Below are 18,074 nucleotides of genomic sequence, written 5' to 3' on the forward strand. Positions count from 1 at the left end.
TCACTCCTTTAATTAAACTGTTAACTTTCATTAACAGCTAATGTTAATTTACAGTTCCTTTTTTTTTCCCCTGATTTTTATAAAACAGGATCAGAGTCTCCTGGAGGGAAGCACGGCTTTTTTCTAACTGCTCAGGGGGAAGAGACAATCTGGCACTCTTCGCTTTGTCCCAGATTTTTAAAGGAAGAAAGACTATTGCATAGGAGATTTTATGGTTTTTTTTCAGTAGGTCTCAGCTGTTTTGCTAAGAAAATGATTACATTGACCTTAGGGGAATAGTAAAATCTTGCTCTATCTTTATCCAGCATTTATTGTTATCCCCATTGGACTGTGCTATCAAGGTCTGTAGCTGGTAACATCCCCCAAGGTTGGGGGCCTTCAGCTCTGCCATCTTGCGTACTCAAAGCGGAGACAAACCATAGCGTGAAACCTTGTTCGCAACTCCCACAGAAACTGCCACGAGGTTAAGGGCAGGGGCACCTACAACAGCATTTTCCTTCCATGAGCTGAGCACCCAGCACAGGGTACTGGGTGCTGCTAGAGTACGCAAGTGGCTGAAGGGTGGCTGTGGGTCCATGGGCCACCAGGGCTGCAAAATGGGTGGGAGAGTGAGTCACTGATGCTGTGGAAAACCCTTAGGAACTGGAAGCCAATATGGGGACAACACGGTCCTGCTACCTATATGCTATCTGCAACATAACCTTAACCATTTTTTCATTACCAATAGCAGCATAATTTAGCTTGTTAGCAAGCCCACTAGCCAGGGAGTAGCTTACCCAGAATTTGAAGGTACAGGCACAGGATGGAAGGGGGAAGAGTTGAGAGAGGTATAAGAAAGCCAGCCTGTGTGTGGCATGTGGCTGAAGCACCAGCTGCTGCTCTAGAATTGTTGTGAATCCTCTCCATGAAGCACTGGCTTAGTTTTAGAAATGTGGATTTTTTTTTTTTTCTTACATTAGCCAGCATGTGGTGCAGGAAGCAGAAAAAAATAAGTCTTGGTGCCAGTGTTTAACAGGGAAACAAGAGTGGTGGATGTACATTTGACTTTTGTCTTTGTTTTGGTTTCAAAATCAACAAAATGTGAGCTTTTCCAACTGATTTTTATGGAATTCAGATTTATTTTGGGAAGCTGTTAAATAAATTGACAACTTTGGAAGCCAAATCCTCTTCTAGGGCTTTGTAAGACATGTATGAGAACCCATCAGAAGGTGCTGATGTGTTCGCGGGCTTCTTACCATGCTAATATCTGTTGCTGTCCATCACATCAAACCTCCTCTTCTGAGGCCAGGTTCCATGGTCCTCAGTGGGAGTGGGGAGAAGAGCAGATCCGTCCAAACCACTGCTGTAATCCTCATGTGCTTGTCCTGCAGTTGAAAAAATGGGTGTATTGCCAGCAGTGTTGGTGCTGGTTGCTAATTACTAGTCACTGCAGTTGAAAGGGACCTTCTGGATATGCCCTTTGTCCTGGTACATACCCCAGTGCTGTAAGCAATAGAGTCCCATTGGTCCCTCCTGGAAAAAAACAACTTGTTATAAACCCCCTCAAGAAATATATAACCCAGTTTGTATTTAGAGTTGCTATTAAGGTGTTGCTTTAAGACACCAAAAAGAAGGAAAGTCTCAGAGCTCCTCATCCTGAGAAGGTTCCCCTGAACATCATCTGTGGTTAGCATTTAAAATGCTGGAACAATCCCCTTGGGGTGCGTGCCTGTTTCCTGCCCCAGGACGCGCTGGCTTGCCAGGCCTTGCCCAGGGTGTTTGTCCTGGGCGGGTATGCTCCACCACAGGTGACCACTTCCTCTGCACCCTGCAGTGGTCAATCTGGATCAACAGTTTCTGAAGCCAATGCTAAAATGGAAAACTTTGGAACTAGCATGTGTCCTGGATCCCACCATGATCAAAAACTGGTTGTGAGGTGTGCCCTCACTCTCCATTGTCAGGTGGATTCTTTGGAAGATGATGCATCTCATCGTAAGTTTTCAAGGGTTTGAGTTGCCCTGGACTCCCAATGACTAGCTGTTATCTTTAGTTAGGTTTTTGCACTATTATTATTAATTTGGGGGGGGGTTGTACATAGTGGCTGAATGCTGCATTAAGTTCCTTTAGGTCCGCATTCACCTACAGAAAATACCATTGGCAAACCCAGACCAGGACATGTTTTGTCGATCAGTCACGTGTGGGTTTGGCTCTATGTTGCTCTGCACTCAGCTGTGACGGTGAGGATGATCACACAAAGAACTGCCCTTTCTTCTGAGTCAGACCTGAGGAACGTGGCCTCTGACCCCAGACTAATCCTCCTAGGAAGCTCTGCAATGAGACTAGAGGATCTTATCACAACCTACACCTGTCACAGCCACGTCTGTGGATGAGTGATATTAAACCCGTATTTCACTCCTTCCTGATCACTGCGCAGAGTATACACAAAGAATGCGCAATGCTTCATCCCTGCTGTGCATCTGTGGCAGAAACCCACCTGCTAGGACCTGTGGAGGAACTGTCCACTGGCCAGAGGAAGTGCCATGAGGAGAGCATGGACCGTGCCAGGTGTCCCGCAGCTTGTCCCACAGGAACACGTGCACTGTTGAGGATGTGTGTGTAAAGCCTGGCTTGGCTGTCAGAGCTCTAGTCATGTTTGCAAAGCAGGCTTTTATGGACGAAAAAATAAAGCACTGAACTTTACACTTAAACTGGGCTCATTTGCTCTGTAATCATGGAGAGCCTTGAAGCTGCCTCCTACATGATGGCTCCTTTCCTCTTTCCCCTAGAAAGTAATTTTTTCTCAGATTTGGAACTTGATTTCAAGGCTCTGCAGATGCATCATACTAATAAATGTCACATTATCCCATCTCTTCTGACACAAATGTGAGCAGGCATCTCGGCTGATGAAAGCTGATGAGGGAGGAAAAGCAAAGCTATGAAAAAACAGCCTGACACATAACGCAGGTTCACCAAGGCCACATCTTGAATGAGAGAAGAGGGCTGTGCCAGGCCCTTGGGTACGAACTTTGGGTCAGGAGCAGTAAGGCTGCTGGCATTCAAGCAACAAGGGCAAACGCAGACGCTGTTTGTGGCCATTCTTGGGTCATTAGGCCAAGGGCTGAAAGATCAGAGGAGGACAGCAAGATGGTGGGAACAATTCCTATGGCCTTGCTCAGCTAAAGATTTTCTAAGGAGAAGCTAAACCCACAGCTTGTGATGCCGGCCATAATATAGCAGTAATATGGCCATATCTGCCTGAAATTTTGGATGGCAACTACGTGAAATTCTTACCCGTATGTGCTAAGTGCATAGCTGGTGGATCAAGGGGAAGGAACAGGTCCTTTCTGGCTCAGCTAACACACTCCCAGAGTTTCTTCCAGAACCTGTAGGACGCTGGCAGGTTTTTATGTCAATAGATGATGTTGGCCTGGCAGAGCAAGTTGACGCCTGCTATGCATGTTGCCTTTATCGACAGCGCTGCCATCAGCTACATTCTGCTATCAGCATCTTTATTATCAGCATGGTTGCCAGCAGAAGGCTGAAGCCATGGGATGTTGAAACCATGGATTAAGTTAGAAAAATCTTCTACGGTCTTAGGTGGACAAGGAAAGGCAGACCAAAGCCCGCATTTCTTGTTCTGCTCCAAATCTCAAGAGCTTGGATGCAGGTTTGAGAGTGGGATTAAGGTTCTGATTGCTCATGGGAAAAGTACCTCACTGACACCTTTCTTGTTCATGAGCAACATTGCCTACCTTTGGTTTTGATTTCAGGTGATCATGGAGGAGTCTGGAGGGGAATGGGTTTTGCTTTACAAATTTTGTTGTTGTTGCTGCTGCATGATGTAATTATTAATTATGCTTGTCATTCACAGAGACTGAGAGAAGCTTTTATGAAAGAAATAGTGCCTGTTCCTCTATCATACTAGTATTTGATAATCTTTAGTTTAGGTGATGAAACACTTGAAATATCAAGTGATCTCGGTATTCATTAAAAACTGACATCCAGGCTTGTTTAGTGAGATTGTGCTAAGCAGCCCAGGAGTTTTTAATCCCTGTATTTTATTTGCTAAGGCTAACATAAACAAGAAGGTTGATTTATTTTTTATTGTATTATTATATAAAGAGTTTGGATGCTTTCATCCCAGGTTAGTACCTTGCAAGCACACCTTTAAGACTAAGGAGATAAAAAATTTCATATACTCCCTCTTGTGATGAACAATTTCTGCCTGAGCTGAGCAATGTAAGACCAGGCCCATATGGAAGGGAAGGAAAGAGGGAAATGCCTGGGAGCATTTCTTAAACGTATTAGGCATGATTTTATGTACTGAGTTGAGGAGATGAGGTGAAATGAAACATCTGTGTACAATAAAGAGCTCTGTCTGTCTTAAGTTATTGTCAACTGTAAATTTGTGTCACCCCTAGGGCTTGTTCCTGCTGACAGCAGTTTGTACCGTTGTTCCTCGACTCCAGACCTGCTCTCGCCAAGGCTGAAACACAAGTGGTTATTTGGAACTGCCTGGTGACGCGCCATGGGTTGGGAGAGTTTCCCCGTGCCGGCTGGGACAGATCTCTTTGCTCAGCGTTTGGAGGAAGCTGGAGACCTGCCACCCTTGGTCCCCTCTGGCAGGGGTGTGAGGTTTGGAGGTGGCCACCCAGAGACTGGACACTGGCCAGCACCAGGGTCCCTGCACCCACCTGGTCTGGGGTTTCAGCCATTGATGCTGTGCTGTTGATTTTATATGTCAATGTCAGTAAGGGCTCTTCCACAGCTTCGTTGAGACTGCTGGGCACTTCAATGCCTTGGGCCACAGGTGCACGTGTGCGTGTGTGCCCCCAGGCACTGGGAAGCCCTTCCCCTCCCTGAGGTTACACAGGAGCATCATCCAGACACACAGGCCTGTGTGGGGCTGGCCCAAGCTCAGGCACCTTGGTACATATTAGATCTTGCCTTGTCCTCTGGCCGGTGTGAATCCTGTACCACGTTTCCACCTGGTACGCTGCCTTGCTTGGGTTATATGGGGACAGCAGGAGCATGTAGGTGGCATTTGGGGAGCCACAGGATATTCTTCACTTTTTTGTGCTGCCATCTCCTACTTATTCACCCCACCTGGCAGCAACCATGTCCCCTTGTATCCTCCTCCAGCTGCCCCTCTGTTTCTGGGTTTCCGTGCCCTGCTCTAATAACAGTCAGTAGCGAGACCAGAACAGTTAACTGCTGTTGCAGGTCTCCAGATCCCTTCTGTGCTGACGTGTGGGACCAGGGGCTGCCTGGAGCATACGTAACTAGAATGTATGAGCTGACTTTCAGGGACTTGGTGGTCTATGCTTTCTTGTGGGGGACTGCAGCCCATTTGCAGCTTCCCTTACCCGTTTTTGGCAGCGTGAAGTACGTGCAACTATTTCACACGTCAACCTCCCAGTAACTGTTTTGCTGCCCTTTCAGTTTCCCTCTTTGTACATCTCCTGCCTATGCCTGGCCAAGGTAAAAGCTGTTGCCCAGCATAAGACTTGGGCTCGGGTTTCTCACGGCAGTTTATGCAGCTGCTTTTGATGGGGACAGTTTGCACTCCACACCTGCTCAGGTCTCACTAGGAAGCTTCTGCTCCCTCATCCCCTCATGGGGTAAGGGGGAGTCACTCGCAGCAATGGAGTGGGGACAGCTTCTCTCTGGAGTATGAAACAGCCCATCCTTTGGCACAGTAGCCGTGTGTCAAGGATGATTGCCTTGTAGTACATGGGCTTACTGGTTCTTTGAAGAAGTGAAAAGCCGTGCCAGAAGGTAAATCTCCTGGAGACACATGTCTGCTTGTAACTGCTGTTATGAAAACAGAGGGGATCACAGGGAGAGACAAACCTGTGTGCACACATCATGATGTGTCTGGGGCAAGGCATAAAGCTACTGTCCTATTCCAGGGCCCTGGAAACCAGGCTCCAGTCATCTCCCGAAGTCAAATAGCAGCTTTGGAGGCAACGTCTAATTTTTGCCTTAAAATGACTCGCTGTCTCGCAGCTTGTTATTTGACTTTGGTTTAAAAAACCCAAAAGACTGGGTGGTTTCTGCAAGCAGAAACCAAAGCATGTGGCTTTAAAAGGATACCAGGACCAACTCTGCCTGTGTAATTACATTGCCTACATTAAATCTCTCAGAAATGTTTGGCAGATGCTTTAAATTTCAGATATGCAATCAATATCTTCTGCTCTGAGGCTCAACTACTGTGTTCTTCCCCTCCCTTGCTTGAAATACACAAAGTCAAGTCGATATACTTGGAGGGTACAGGAGTGCTCGCCACTCAGTGAGTGCGTCTCTCTTATCTATATATACCCACGGAGGTCTCACGGGGGGGGGGGGGGGGGGGGGGGGGGGGGGCTGTGTGTAAGTGTGCGCATGCTATATGCAAGACATGCTCTGCCTTTATTTATTTTGGAAAGGGTTTGCTCTGGTTTCGCTGTGCTTTGCTTTAACGGATCTGAAAATCCCCCCCTGGATTCAGGAGAATAAATATGCATGGCTTGTAATTCTGTTGCAGCTCTGGCTCCCAGCTGATAGGGTGACGTGCGGTCCGGAGCCTCGCAGATTGGCTTTTTGATTTGGCTTCTTGCTGCAGTTGTGCAAACCCCGCGGCTCGCAGCGAGCAGGCTCCGCGCTTCGCCGTAATGCTGGGGAGCCCGGACCGAGCCCCGCTGGCGTGAGCGCGGGAGCGGGGGAAGCCCGGCAGATTCAGTGGCAATCTGGGGTACAATCCATTTTCTCTTCCCCCCTCCCTCGACCCTCATTCATCTCCGTCCTCCTCCCCCTTCGCCAGCCCTCCCTTCCCTCCCCAAACTCCGCCGCACGGAGCTGAAGATCAAGGCTGGTGGATTTATCAACATTTTACCTCCACCCCCACCCCCTTTTCCAGATGCACCTCCCCGCTCACCCTGACAGCTGCAAAAGAGAGCACAGGTTTTGTAGCGAGCGAGGCAACTTGGACTGACATGCAAAGGCGAACCCCCCCGTACCTGCACACACCGTCGGTGAATCACCGGGAGATGCGATGAGCAACCTTTAGGAACCGGAAGGATTTGTACCGGGGAGCGAGCGGAGCCCCCCCACCCCCGCCCGCCCCTCCAAAAAAAAAAAAAAAAAGAAAAAGAAAAAAAAAGTCAGGAAAGCAGCCAGAAGGGGTAAGTATGAGGGTGCTACCCCCTGCTCCGCCGAGGCGCAGGGCTGGCGGTTAAGTTTCCTGCTCGCAAGCGGGGCTCCATGCCTGGGGCGGGGGGCTTCTGCCGGGCGGGGGAAGGGGATTTAACGTTGCCCAGGTGCTGGCAGCTCGCTTCATCCGCGCTGCTTTGCCGGAGCTGTGTGTGCGTGTGTGTGTGTGCGTGTGCATGCATGTGTGGGTGCGCGTGTGTGCGCGCTGCGGGGGCTGGGCTTTGCATACGGCGCGGAGCGGGCGCTGCGGGAGGGATGCGCGGCGGGGAGGGGGCGCCGGGCCGGGCGCTGCGGGGCCGGGGCCTGGCGGAGGGAGCGGGCGAGGGAAGCGCCGGGAGCCGCCGAGCGCGGCGGGGCGTGCGCGGCAGGGAGCAGCCCCGGCCCGCGGCCCCGGGATCCCTCCCGCCGCCGGGCGGGGGTGCCCCGGCTCGGCTCGGTGCGGCCCGCAGGGATGCCGGGGAGCTCGGGGGGGCGGCCCTGCCTGGGGCTGCCGGGCGGGGAGGGCCACTCTCATGCAGTGCTATAAATTTCCCCCCCCCCCCTTTTTTTTTTAACGTTCCTTTTTTTTTTTTTTTTTAATCTTTCCCCCCACCCCCCGTCGGTGGAGGCCGGGCCAGCCGGGGCCACCGTCCCGGGCAGCTGTCGCGCTCCGTCCGGCGGGGCCGGCTTGTTTACCCCGGGTGTCAAATATAGCTGCTGCGCCAGGCTCTGCCCTAAATAGGGCACGGGGCCGCCGGCGGGCCCCGGCCCCCACTGCCGGGGAGAGAGCCGGTACCACACGCACGCATACGAGCTGACCTAAATGTTGGGTAATTTTGTGCTCATCCTCCCTCCCAGCCTTGCTTCAGGGCTGTATTTTTTTCACCTGTGTCTAAAGTATCGATTGCTCTGGGTGGGAGGTGAAACCGTTGCAAGTGCTTTGGGGCTTTGGTGGTGTGTGGGTTTTTTGGTTTGTTGTTTTTTTTTTTTTACTGTTATTCTAAAACGTGAGGCTATGGCCATCTCCCCCTCTGCCCCCCCAAGTGGAGCTGTAGTGTAATGGTTGGGTTCCTGGCTCCTTGGTTTGTTCCTGGGCTTGTTCTCGGGATATCACCCTAAAAATCTATTTTGCAGTTAAGGTGAGATGCTGAAGGAGCAGTGAGGGTGAGAAGGGGTGCCTTGTGCACCCCCACCCCCACACCCCCTCGTGCTTATATGCGTGTTCCTTTATTTCCTTGCATCTCTTTGTGGAGCAAAAGGGTGATTTTTGTTGAGCTGTTTTTTATTTCTGGAGAGGACTGGGCTGGAAGACTTAGGTAACAATCAGCGGCATCTTCCCATTCAAGAGTGCTCGTCCCGTGCTCTCCGGGAGCTGGTGGGAGGCTGGGGGGAGCAGAGCTGCCTTCGGGGCTGCGGGGCACGGAGGCCTTGGAGACAGGTGCTGGGTAGGTTTGGTGCAGCGGGGAGAGACATTGCTCCCCCGTGGCACCAGCATTTCTAGGGAGTCCCTTATCCTGCTCCATCCGCTGCTTTGCAGGCGTTTGTTTACCCTGATCGTGGTTTAGCTAAGAAAGTGAGTCGTGTTCGGTGCCTGTGTTCAGGCTTCTGTGGTGAACTGGAACAAGGCTTGTTTCCCGAGCAGAAGTAGCGGTGTCGGAGAGGAGCACGTCCAGCTACTGCCGAGGGCTGGCTGGGGAGGAGCGAGAGCAGCCCAGGAGCCCTCAGCTCTTGCCGTGAGGGTGATGGTGCAACGTGATGGCAGTCAGATCAGTTAGCCCCCGTTGTAAATAAAAGGGTGAACACCAACCGGGGCGGGGAGGGAGAGGGCTGCATGAGAACAGAGAGCCCTGGGGAAAAGGTGCAGTACAGCAGTCTGTTTGTTGTGGTGGTGGTTTTGTGGTTTTTTTTTCCCAAGCCAAAAATGAGTTCTGCTCTAGTAAGTGGGTGGTTCAAGCATTTCCCAAATGCCTGAGGTACGACAGATTGTGGTAACCCTGCTGCTGAGGTCCTGTGTGAGGGCAGTGGAAATGCAGGTAGGCTCCGGATCTCTGGCACGCCTCCAGCATGCTGCTGGGCACATAGTTTCATCTGGCTGGGTCTCATTTGTATCATTAATGGTATTTTTCTACCTGTGTAGGGATTTGGTGAAGACGTGGTTGCAATAACTAGTGGGTGACAGTGTGCGAGAGGGAAGGCGAGTGCGTAGCCATCCTAATGGCACTCTGCATAGCACTTCTCCCTTGCAGAGAGATTGCCCTCTGCCTCTGCAAAGCTGCCACCTGATGCGATGGCACCTGGGATGGCAGGTGCCATTACCAGCTGGGATAGTCCTTTCCATCGCCCTGGGCAGCTCTGTGCTGTCTTGAGCACAGCACCCAGAACAGGAGAGCGCACATGGAGCTGGATACTGAGCATGGTCTGGGTTCATGCACCGTGCTGTGCTCCATGGGCTCTCACTTGGCCAGTGTGAGCGTGGGAGCTGCCGTGTCCGACCAGAGCAGACTTTGTTGCTGGGATCACGAGCAGTTGTTCTGCATGATAGTTGCGGGGCACTTGGGGTGCTACTTCTCAGCTTGGCTGTCTTGTAGGAAGGGAGGAGGTACCCAGGGATGAATCCAGCCTCCCTGCTGCCTCTGCCTTCCTCTGGAGCTGGTGAGGTGAAGCCGGGTGAGGCTGGTCTGTGTATGGTGGATGCTATGGTATTGCTGGTTGGACAGGTAGAGTCATTGCTAAGGGCCTGGGCTGACCTGCTGCCATGCTGTGCCTGATCCCACATGTATCCCTCGTTCTCAGGGGATCCTTCCTGCAATACATCCTGCATCCCATCCTACATCCCCAAGGCAGGGAAGTGCCGTAATGGAGTGTGTCAGCACTTTTTATTAGAAACCAAGTTAAGATGTATTCCCTCTGCCAATATTTTCAAGTGAAGCACTATACAGACAAATGGTCTGCCTGTCAGGTTTTTGTTTGCTTGTTTTAAACAAACAGCATCAGTCTCCTCCCCTAAGCCTCCCCAATGACCAAGTGGCGGTGACAAATAGTTCCTTGTTCTTTGTTGCTGTCATGTTTCAGATGTCTTTCATGTGCTTCAACAGTTAAAAAGATAGCTTTGATTGCCAGCCAAATTTCTTTTTTTTTTTTTAATCAGACAGTAATATCTAATTCTGTATTTATAAAAAAAAAAGTGAAGGAAATTAAATTACACAGATAAAGCCATCTTCTTAATAGGGGAAAAAAAATCTCTGAAGCCCGTAAGTTGGTAGTTGTGATGCTCCATCTACCATCACCCATTGTTTTTAGGTATTGTGGCATAGATTAATGCTGTTGTTGATTTACTGTTTAGATAACAGTAACTCCTAAAAGCATCAGCCTGGTTGGGGGCCCATGTTTCGAAGTGCCATACAAATGTCTAATAAATTTCAGTCTTTGCCCTGCAGAGTTTGATGCACTGAGAGATTACATGAGACCATACACCAAGCTGTTCTTGGGGCACCTTTAAAATGCGTTCTGTGCTGCTAAGCTTGTGGTCCTGCATTTGCTGATTTCGTCGATGTAGGGCTGTGAGGTCTGGGGCTGAAGACAAGGTTGCTGTCCCTGCTACCTCCAGAAGAAATCTGGAAACCACCTTGAGTCTCCTGCAGCTTCAGTGGGTTGCTGGACCACTTGGGAACTAATGTGTGGTATAAGTAGTTGGCTTCCCTCCTTCCCCTCTGCTCTCTCTGCATTAATGCTTTAAACTGCAAGCTCTGGTTGAGGGCCAGATGTGTGTGCACAAAGTTCAGCACGATGACCTCCCAGTCTCCCCTTTAGGCATTTTTGTCACAGGGTTTTGCAGGAGTAGCAAGGTGGCAGGCGGCAGGGGTGTGTCATGCCATTCCGAAGGTACCACCACCACCCCATCTTGCCATGGTTGCAATGGGAAGACCTAGGTGCTGTTGTTCCTGCAGTACAGTATCGTAAAGTAATTGGTTCACCCCATAAGACACATTTATAAACAGGTGATGTCCCCATGCTCCTTCAACTCTCAATTTGCTGGTAATTCTGTCTTTAAATCCCCTTGCTGGAGCCTTTGATCACACAGCTGAGCTGCCGTTGATGTCTCTGACAGCTGACATCATGGGAGAGAGGGGAGCTTAGAGCTCTTAACATTTTATTTTTTTTTATGATAGCTTGTTTTCTAACAAAACACTCCGATGAGGACTTTCCATCATAATAAAACAGGGAGCTTTTCCAGAGCACTCAGATTTAGGAGAAGATTCTGTTTCCATTCAGCATTTCCATTCACTAGCAGATTATTTCAAGGCTGCAAAATTGGGCTTGCTCTGTTTGCTACCTTCCTCTGCTCTGCTGTCTTTTAACCTAAGCCTCCTAACTCAGGACAGCAGCAGAGACAGCCAGGTCAAGAGCAATCAGAAATACTAAATATCCTGTGCTGCTGGGCATGTTTTGCAACCAGGGAGGCATCGGAGAGTTTTAGAAAGTATAGACATACGAGGCTGCATTGCTACTCTTTTCATCGTCACCTTCTCCTAGGCTGGTACTTGGAGGCTGTCTCAAAGCAAACAGCAGCACTCGCCAGCAGCAACGCAGAGTATGGTTTTAATCAAAAGAAATGTAGTGATGCAGAGATGTACCGATGAGAGGGCACTTAGATCTGACTGCTGAGGTTGTGTTGAAGGTAACATGTCCAGGAGTGCACGGGGGCCTCCGGTGCTGACAGTGCAAGGTGCCCTGTCAGGGTGTCCGTGTGCTGGTGAGAGCTGGTTTCTTTCTCTGGGCCAGAGCGGGGGGAGCTAGAGCAGGTCTGCACCTTGCTTTGTGGTCGAGCTGCAGCTCGCTCTGGATGTGGCCTAGCTCCCCTCAATGCTCAATGTGAGCAGCAGTAGGAGAGTGTGTCACCAGGGTCCAGGCAGGCTGTGAGTCTCCCACTGCCATTCCCACTGGGGAAGGCACCACTGCCTCTGCCACACACTGCTGGCCCACCCCAGCCAGTGACAGATGGAGACTCGGAATAATGCCCTGTGTGAAGAAGCCATGCTTTTGCCCTCCATGCTGTTTGCTGTCAGGAAAATTTGTTTGGGGGCATTAAGGCCTGGATATCTTGGTTTACCACCTTGAGGATCTTCCTTGGTGGAAAGTCATATCTTGATGTTGAACTTAAAGTTCACCTTAATAAGCACCTTCATCCTCTTCCATGGTTTTGGTTGGGATTGCTACTTAACCCTTGAACAGGCATGTTGGCTGGGAAAAATGGAGGTGGGGATACGTCTCTGCCTTTGCATAGCAAGACGAGGCTGTTAAATGTTTCAGGAGGTGTTGCAGGGTTCACCACGGCAAGAGGCAAACCTGCCCCTGCCCATGCAGCTAATGCCCCTGCTGTGCTTGTCATTTGTACCTTGGTTTCTACAGCCTTCCCACCTTGTCTGCTTGTTCCTGCTCCTGTCCCATCCCCTGCAGGGTACTGGCACGGTGGCACATGCGGCCAGGTAGTGGGTTCAGCTTGCTTTTCAGCCTGGTTGGTTCCTGGTCTCATTCATGGCATAGCCATGCCAACAGCTACACCGACAAAAAAGGGAAAGCTAGTACAGAGTGGGAACAAATGACCAGAGGTGGAAAATGTTCAGGTTGGTTTAAGAAGCCCTGCTTCCACCTGTAAAGCTGCTGCCTGAATTGCCTGCAGCAGTTAAGGCTTGGAGTTGGTTTCAGCCTTGAAGTCTGCTCTTGATGAGACGGATAGTCCTGAATGCAAATTAGTTGCAAAGAACCTAAGAGTGATGGGGTCTGCAAGGCGCTTCTTAAGCTATTAAGAAGCACAAGAATCAGCAGGGGAAAAAAGACAAAATAGTTTTTAATATAAAATCTTCCCAGGAACATGCACAAGGCTTGATCCTGATTAAAAACAAAAATCAAACTGAGAGTCTAGGCCAAGCTCCTTCTCAGGTGCAACGTACCAAATGGACTGGGGTCCTGCAGGAAGGGAATAAAATGAAAACTTCCCCCTCTGCGCTCTGTTCTTTCAAGTCCCTTGAAAGCTTCACACTAGCACTCGGTACTTCATCAGCAACGATCTCTCCATGTTGAAACCTCCAGACTGCATTCCCTGGCAGTGCAAGCGGGAGCGGTGCCAACTGTTTTATTAGGTTTGCACCCATGAAATCCACTAGCGGGGAAGGACCTGACTCCTTGTCATCAGGAGGCTGCAGCGGGCGAGGTTTGTGCTGCTGCCCTGTGCTTGCTGAGGGTGCTGCGCTTAGCCGGTATGCGAGTCCTGGGGGGGCTGCCTGTCTCAGGACTAACTGGGCACCCTGGTGTGAGGACCTGAGGCCCAGAGTGAGATGGAGGTCTCAGTGTTGTTGTCTTCAATTAGCAAGGCAAGGCAGGTGTCTCTGTGTGTGCTTTTCCTTTGCGAAAGATCCCGGTGAGGGATGATGACATGCTGCTGCTTTTGTTTTGGCAGCCCCCTGACAAGCCTTTCAAAGTTTGGGTTATAGGAGGCAGGCAGAAGGGATGCTGCTGGAGCTAGATGTGATGGGGTGTTCTCCTGTCTGAGCATCGTGGAGACGGGTGCACTAGATGTTGCCCTCACATAAATTACCACCTGCTCTGGCTCTTTAAGCATCATTTTTTCCTTCTGTTTTAACCTTCCAGAGTGGTTTCAGGTTCACTTCTTCTAGTAAATGTTTCCTTTTCTCTAACTTAAATAATCCATCTCCCCAAAGCTGACCTGACAGCACAGCACACTTCATGAAACCCTGGCTTCTGTGGGGAAATGCAGCACCAGCAGTGACCCTGCTGGTGTCCCAGCTAAAAATAAAGCCTGTCCCTCCTGGCAGTGTTGGGGTTTGCTTTTAAGTAGGTAGGCAGTTTTACCCATCGGCAGCACTGTGCTCTTCTGCCAGGCAGAAGGCGCAGCTTAACCTTCAGAGCATGACGGAGCTGCCTGCCCTCTGGGGAATCGCACTGGGATGCTGAAGGTGAGAAGATGCTCAGCGGCACATGCTGCACCTATGTCACTCCCAAAAAACTGCTGGCTTGCCTGTTGCCTGCTTACATCCATCTCCTTGCTGCTTCATGCATCCCAGTGAGTCACAAGCACCTCTCCTTCCCCCAGCTCTGGCCTTTTCACTCTTCTGCTTTTCCGTCTTAAATATATAGATTTCTTCATGGTTTTGCCATAACGACCCCAGCTCCCCACTTACCTCAACAACTCTGTGCCTTCCAACTTCCCAGTCTTCTAACAGCACCTGTCACATGTTCAGCCCCCCATTTATCCTCTGTGGTTCTTTGCCTGTTCTCTCAGGTCCGTGTGGGCTTGGCTGCTGGGGCAAAGCAAGAGGTTGGCTCACTCGGGAAGCAGATGCTCAGTTAAGAAGGGTCTTTCCAGATCTCACTGTACACGCACATTAGCAAGTTTCACAAAAACTGCTAAGGTTGAAGTACGCTCTGGAGCAAAAGGAGGGATGAATCCTGGCCCGTGAATCTGGATATTCTGAGTTTCCATGCACATCTAGTTTTCCTTTGAGTCTTCCAGTACTTATTTATTATGGTATTGAGTTCCACAGATTGCACAAATGCACAGCATAGAATTTAAAAGGTTTCCAGTGCTTGCCAGATCAAATACCGTGAGTCTGGGACCTTTCTGTTGGTGTTTGCCTTGAACTTCTTTTGGCCTGGTTGACCACCTCTGTCCCTCTGACCACAGCTGATTTCCCGGTGAAGGCTCAGGGAGGGTGTGTTTGAGTTGTGAAAGGGGATTTGGGAGTTGTGTTTGGTTGTGCAGGATTCCAGAAGCTTCATCTACTTACCATTGCAAAGAGGGCATGAAGAGGTGGCACAGTTGTAATCTGCAAGTATCTGTATGGGGAGCCAACAGCTGGGAGACACAGGAGGTTGGCTGCAGTCACCTCGGCCAAAAGGGTGGTCATCTCTCCGATGGCACATTCTTACGCACTTCGTGGAAGGTGCACCAGTGGTGCTGGTGGCTTGCTGACCGGCTGGCCAGCACAGGGGGCTCAGAAAGGGCAGCAGTGTGCACTGCCTCTTGCTTGGCTGGTAGCTGGGTATGGGAAGGACCATAAGTTTGCTGTGGGAAGAAGAATTAGGGGAAGGGGTGTGGAAATGTTTGTGTGCAAGTCTGCAGGGGGAATGGTGGGCAGGGAGCAAGAGGAAGGATTACTGTGGAGTGGAGGGTTGTTGGGTTACAGGGTTACAGGGCTCAAATTAATTGAAAACAAATTTTTATTCATTTTTCTTCTCATTGAGCTCCCACAGCAAAATGGATTAATTTTGAGGCTTTGCTTGTCTTTAGAAGAAACCATCCTTTTGCCAAAGACAGCTTGTGCTTGTTCGTTTACCTGTTTGTGTCACTGGCCTCAATGAAACGGTAATGGTGGCTGTGCTCGAGGTAGCGCTCTCCCTGTCCCACCGCTCCTCACATGCTGGTGTTCGGGGACTGTTGTTCCTGGTCTGGGCAGAGTGTTTTTTGTCACCTGTGACAGGCTTCCCAGATGACAGGAGTTTCTGTCAGCAGTGATGGCAAGAAGAGCTGGGTTCAGGGCACCACCACAGAAGTACGGCGGGACAGGAGAGGCTTTCTGGGCTGAGGGAGCTGGGCACGGGGGCTGGGTGTGGAGTAAGGGTGTGAAAACAGGCTGTTCATTCCTGCCTTAGCTGTTGCTCAAATCGGTCCTCCACTGAAACTCCCAGCAAGAGAGGGACCCTGGAATTTTCTCATCCTAGCCTTGTCTTAGGGGAGATTTGGACTTCAAAGCCAGTAGAGTACATCTCAGTTTAAATCTTCTCTTTGCAGAAGTGGGTGGAAAGATAATTTCTGCAGTTCCTGGAGGGTACTTGAGCTTCTCTGTAAAACTGATGGAGATGTGGGACTACTAGCATCCATAATGGAGTCTGTGTCCTTCAGTGACAGGATAGAGGCTGTCCTCTCTCTTTGCCTCGATGGCTTAAATAGACCATACAGTGGGGTGGGTGCGTGGGATAAACATGTTATCCAAGTACCTGCATTAAGCTAGTGACTCCTGTCATTGTAACTCCAGAATGAGGCATTTCAGGATGCTGTTCTGAGGTGATGCTGGGCATGTGGTGGAGAAGAGAGACTCCAGGCCTTGTTTGCTAGGGTCTGGACCTGTGGGGGGAAGGAGGATTTTCTCCTTCCCTTGTCTTGTTTCAGTGCATTTGGCTGATGTGGTCATCTCCCATGACTCAGCTGTTCCTGTTGGCAGGACTAGTTGTAGCAAATCCAGGGCCAGCATGGAGCACTGGGAGGAGGGAGGAACCATGGCGGGATGTACAGGAGTACAGTTGGTATGGAGGAAGCAGGAAGATGCTCCCAGCTGATGCGTGTGACATGAATTGCAAAAAGGAGATAGATGAAGCTTTCTTTTTGGAGGTTTAATGTTATGTGAAATGTTGCCAAAGCTCCTCAGGTAGTTCTTCCGGTAGAATAAGATGGCTTTGCTGACTTGGGCTCATTGACCTATGCATAAAACGCCAGAGAAAATCTGGTCCTAAGGACCCTCTTTCTCTTCTCTCTTGCCAGCTGTCTGTTGGTGGTATACAAGTTGTCTGGGCTGGAAAGATAGTCCTCATTTTCAAGATGACTTTGTGCAAAAGGCGGCTTTTGGAGGGGAGGGTCAAGGGAGAGCAGCTGGTATAAGTAGTGCTCTGAATACCGTGAAAACGCTCTTTCTTCCACTTTGGAGATAATCAACAGCATGATTATTATGTACTTTGCTGGGAAATTCTTCTGACACATGGTGCTCTGCATCCAGTTTTCAAACGTTCCTCACTGGTATCTAAGTTAAGACTTGCTGACTGCTGGGAATTGGGAGAGCATAGTTGCAGGCATGTTAGAAATGGCAAAGGAGGAGCCTCCTCCTTTTCAGACAAGGTGCTTTGTTGTATGTGCTGCTCCTGAGTTGGTACACATGTGTAAGTAATCTTGATTTTTTGAACCTTCTTGAAGAATCAACTCATGTATTTACCTGGCTTAGCACTGTGCTATTTGGGGTGTGGGGTCTGCCCAGTGCTTTTGGCAAGAACCAAGAAATGGTTGCTCTCCTGTCTTTCTTTGGAGAAGGCAGCAGCGGCCTCTCCTAGAGTCATCTGTTCGGTTTTCTGCAGCAGTTTTAAATCATGTTTAGGTGTCCAGTGGAAAATCCATGATTTCAGTGGGGTCAAGGTGTCCAAGTGGGTGAAAGAGCTGCTCCATTAAGCTTCTAACTACCCTGTGAAATCTGGTCCTTTGTGACTCCTTCGGTGAAATATCTGAGACACACTGAGACCATGGATGGGATAGTGGGGGAAGTTAGTGCTGCTGTTGTAACAGTGAGAGAGAAAATGTGGGTACTGAGGGTGACTAGCTCCAGATGGTATTTCAGATTACCTACTCGTGACAGGACAGAGTGGGGCAGCCAGCCAGGGAGGGCAGACCTGCAGCTGAAACACAGACTGAAAGAAAAAAGGCGAATAATCCTGTCTGGTAATGCCATAGTGAAGAACAAATCTCTGCCTGTCTTTGCTGTAGAGTTCAGAGGCGTATGGCTTTATGCAGCCCACAATGAAGCCATCAGAGGGTGGGGGGTGAAGAAATGAAGGTGGGGCAGCGGAGACTGCTGCCACTTACTGTAATTGTCGTAGCAGCTCAGCTTCCACTGTTTGTTGTCCATGTCATCTTTGCAATTACCATATGGTAAATATAACTTGAGTCTCTAGCAAATAACAGAGCTAATATTAAGAGAGAATCTGTAAACAGCTAGTGCATAAATGAACAAAGAGCAATAAACAGCCTGGACTTACGAAGAATGAATTAATCATGGTAGATGTGAGCGTTTATTTTTTTAAAGCATTTGCAGAATTAGCAGCTAAAAAAAACACCGAAGGATTAAGATACCTAAATTGTCAATAAG

The 18,074-nt window shown here is 49.8% G+C and overlaps 1 protein-coding gene across 3 annotated transcripts in view; it reads left to right on the forward strand.

Annotated features, from left to right (window-relative positions):
• Positions 1-7,099: 7,099 nt before the first annotated feature.
• The window catches only part of SLC8A3 (solute carrier family 8 member A3), a 115,367-nt gene continuing 104,392 nt past the window's right edge, over positions 7,100-18,074 (forward strand). For all 3 annotated transcript variants that reach the window (XM_040602018.1, XM_040602019.1, XM_040602020.1), the window contains exon 1: positions 7,100-7,142. The gene's annotated coding sequence lies outside the window, so the exon portion shown is untranslated. The remainder of the gene's footprint in view (positions 7,143-18,074) is intronic.

The sequence above is a fragment of the Falco naumanni genome, chromosome 7, assembly GCF_017639655.2.
Source record: "Falco naumanni isolate bFalNau1 chromosome 7, bFalNau1.pat, whole genome shotgun sequence".
Lineage (NCBI taxonomy): Eukaryota > Metazoa > Chordata > Aves > Falconiformes > Falconidae > Falco > Falco naumanni.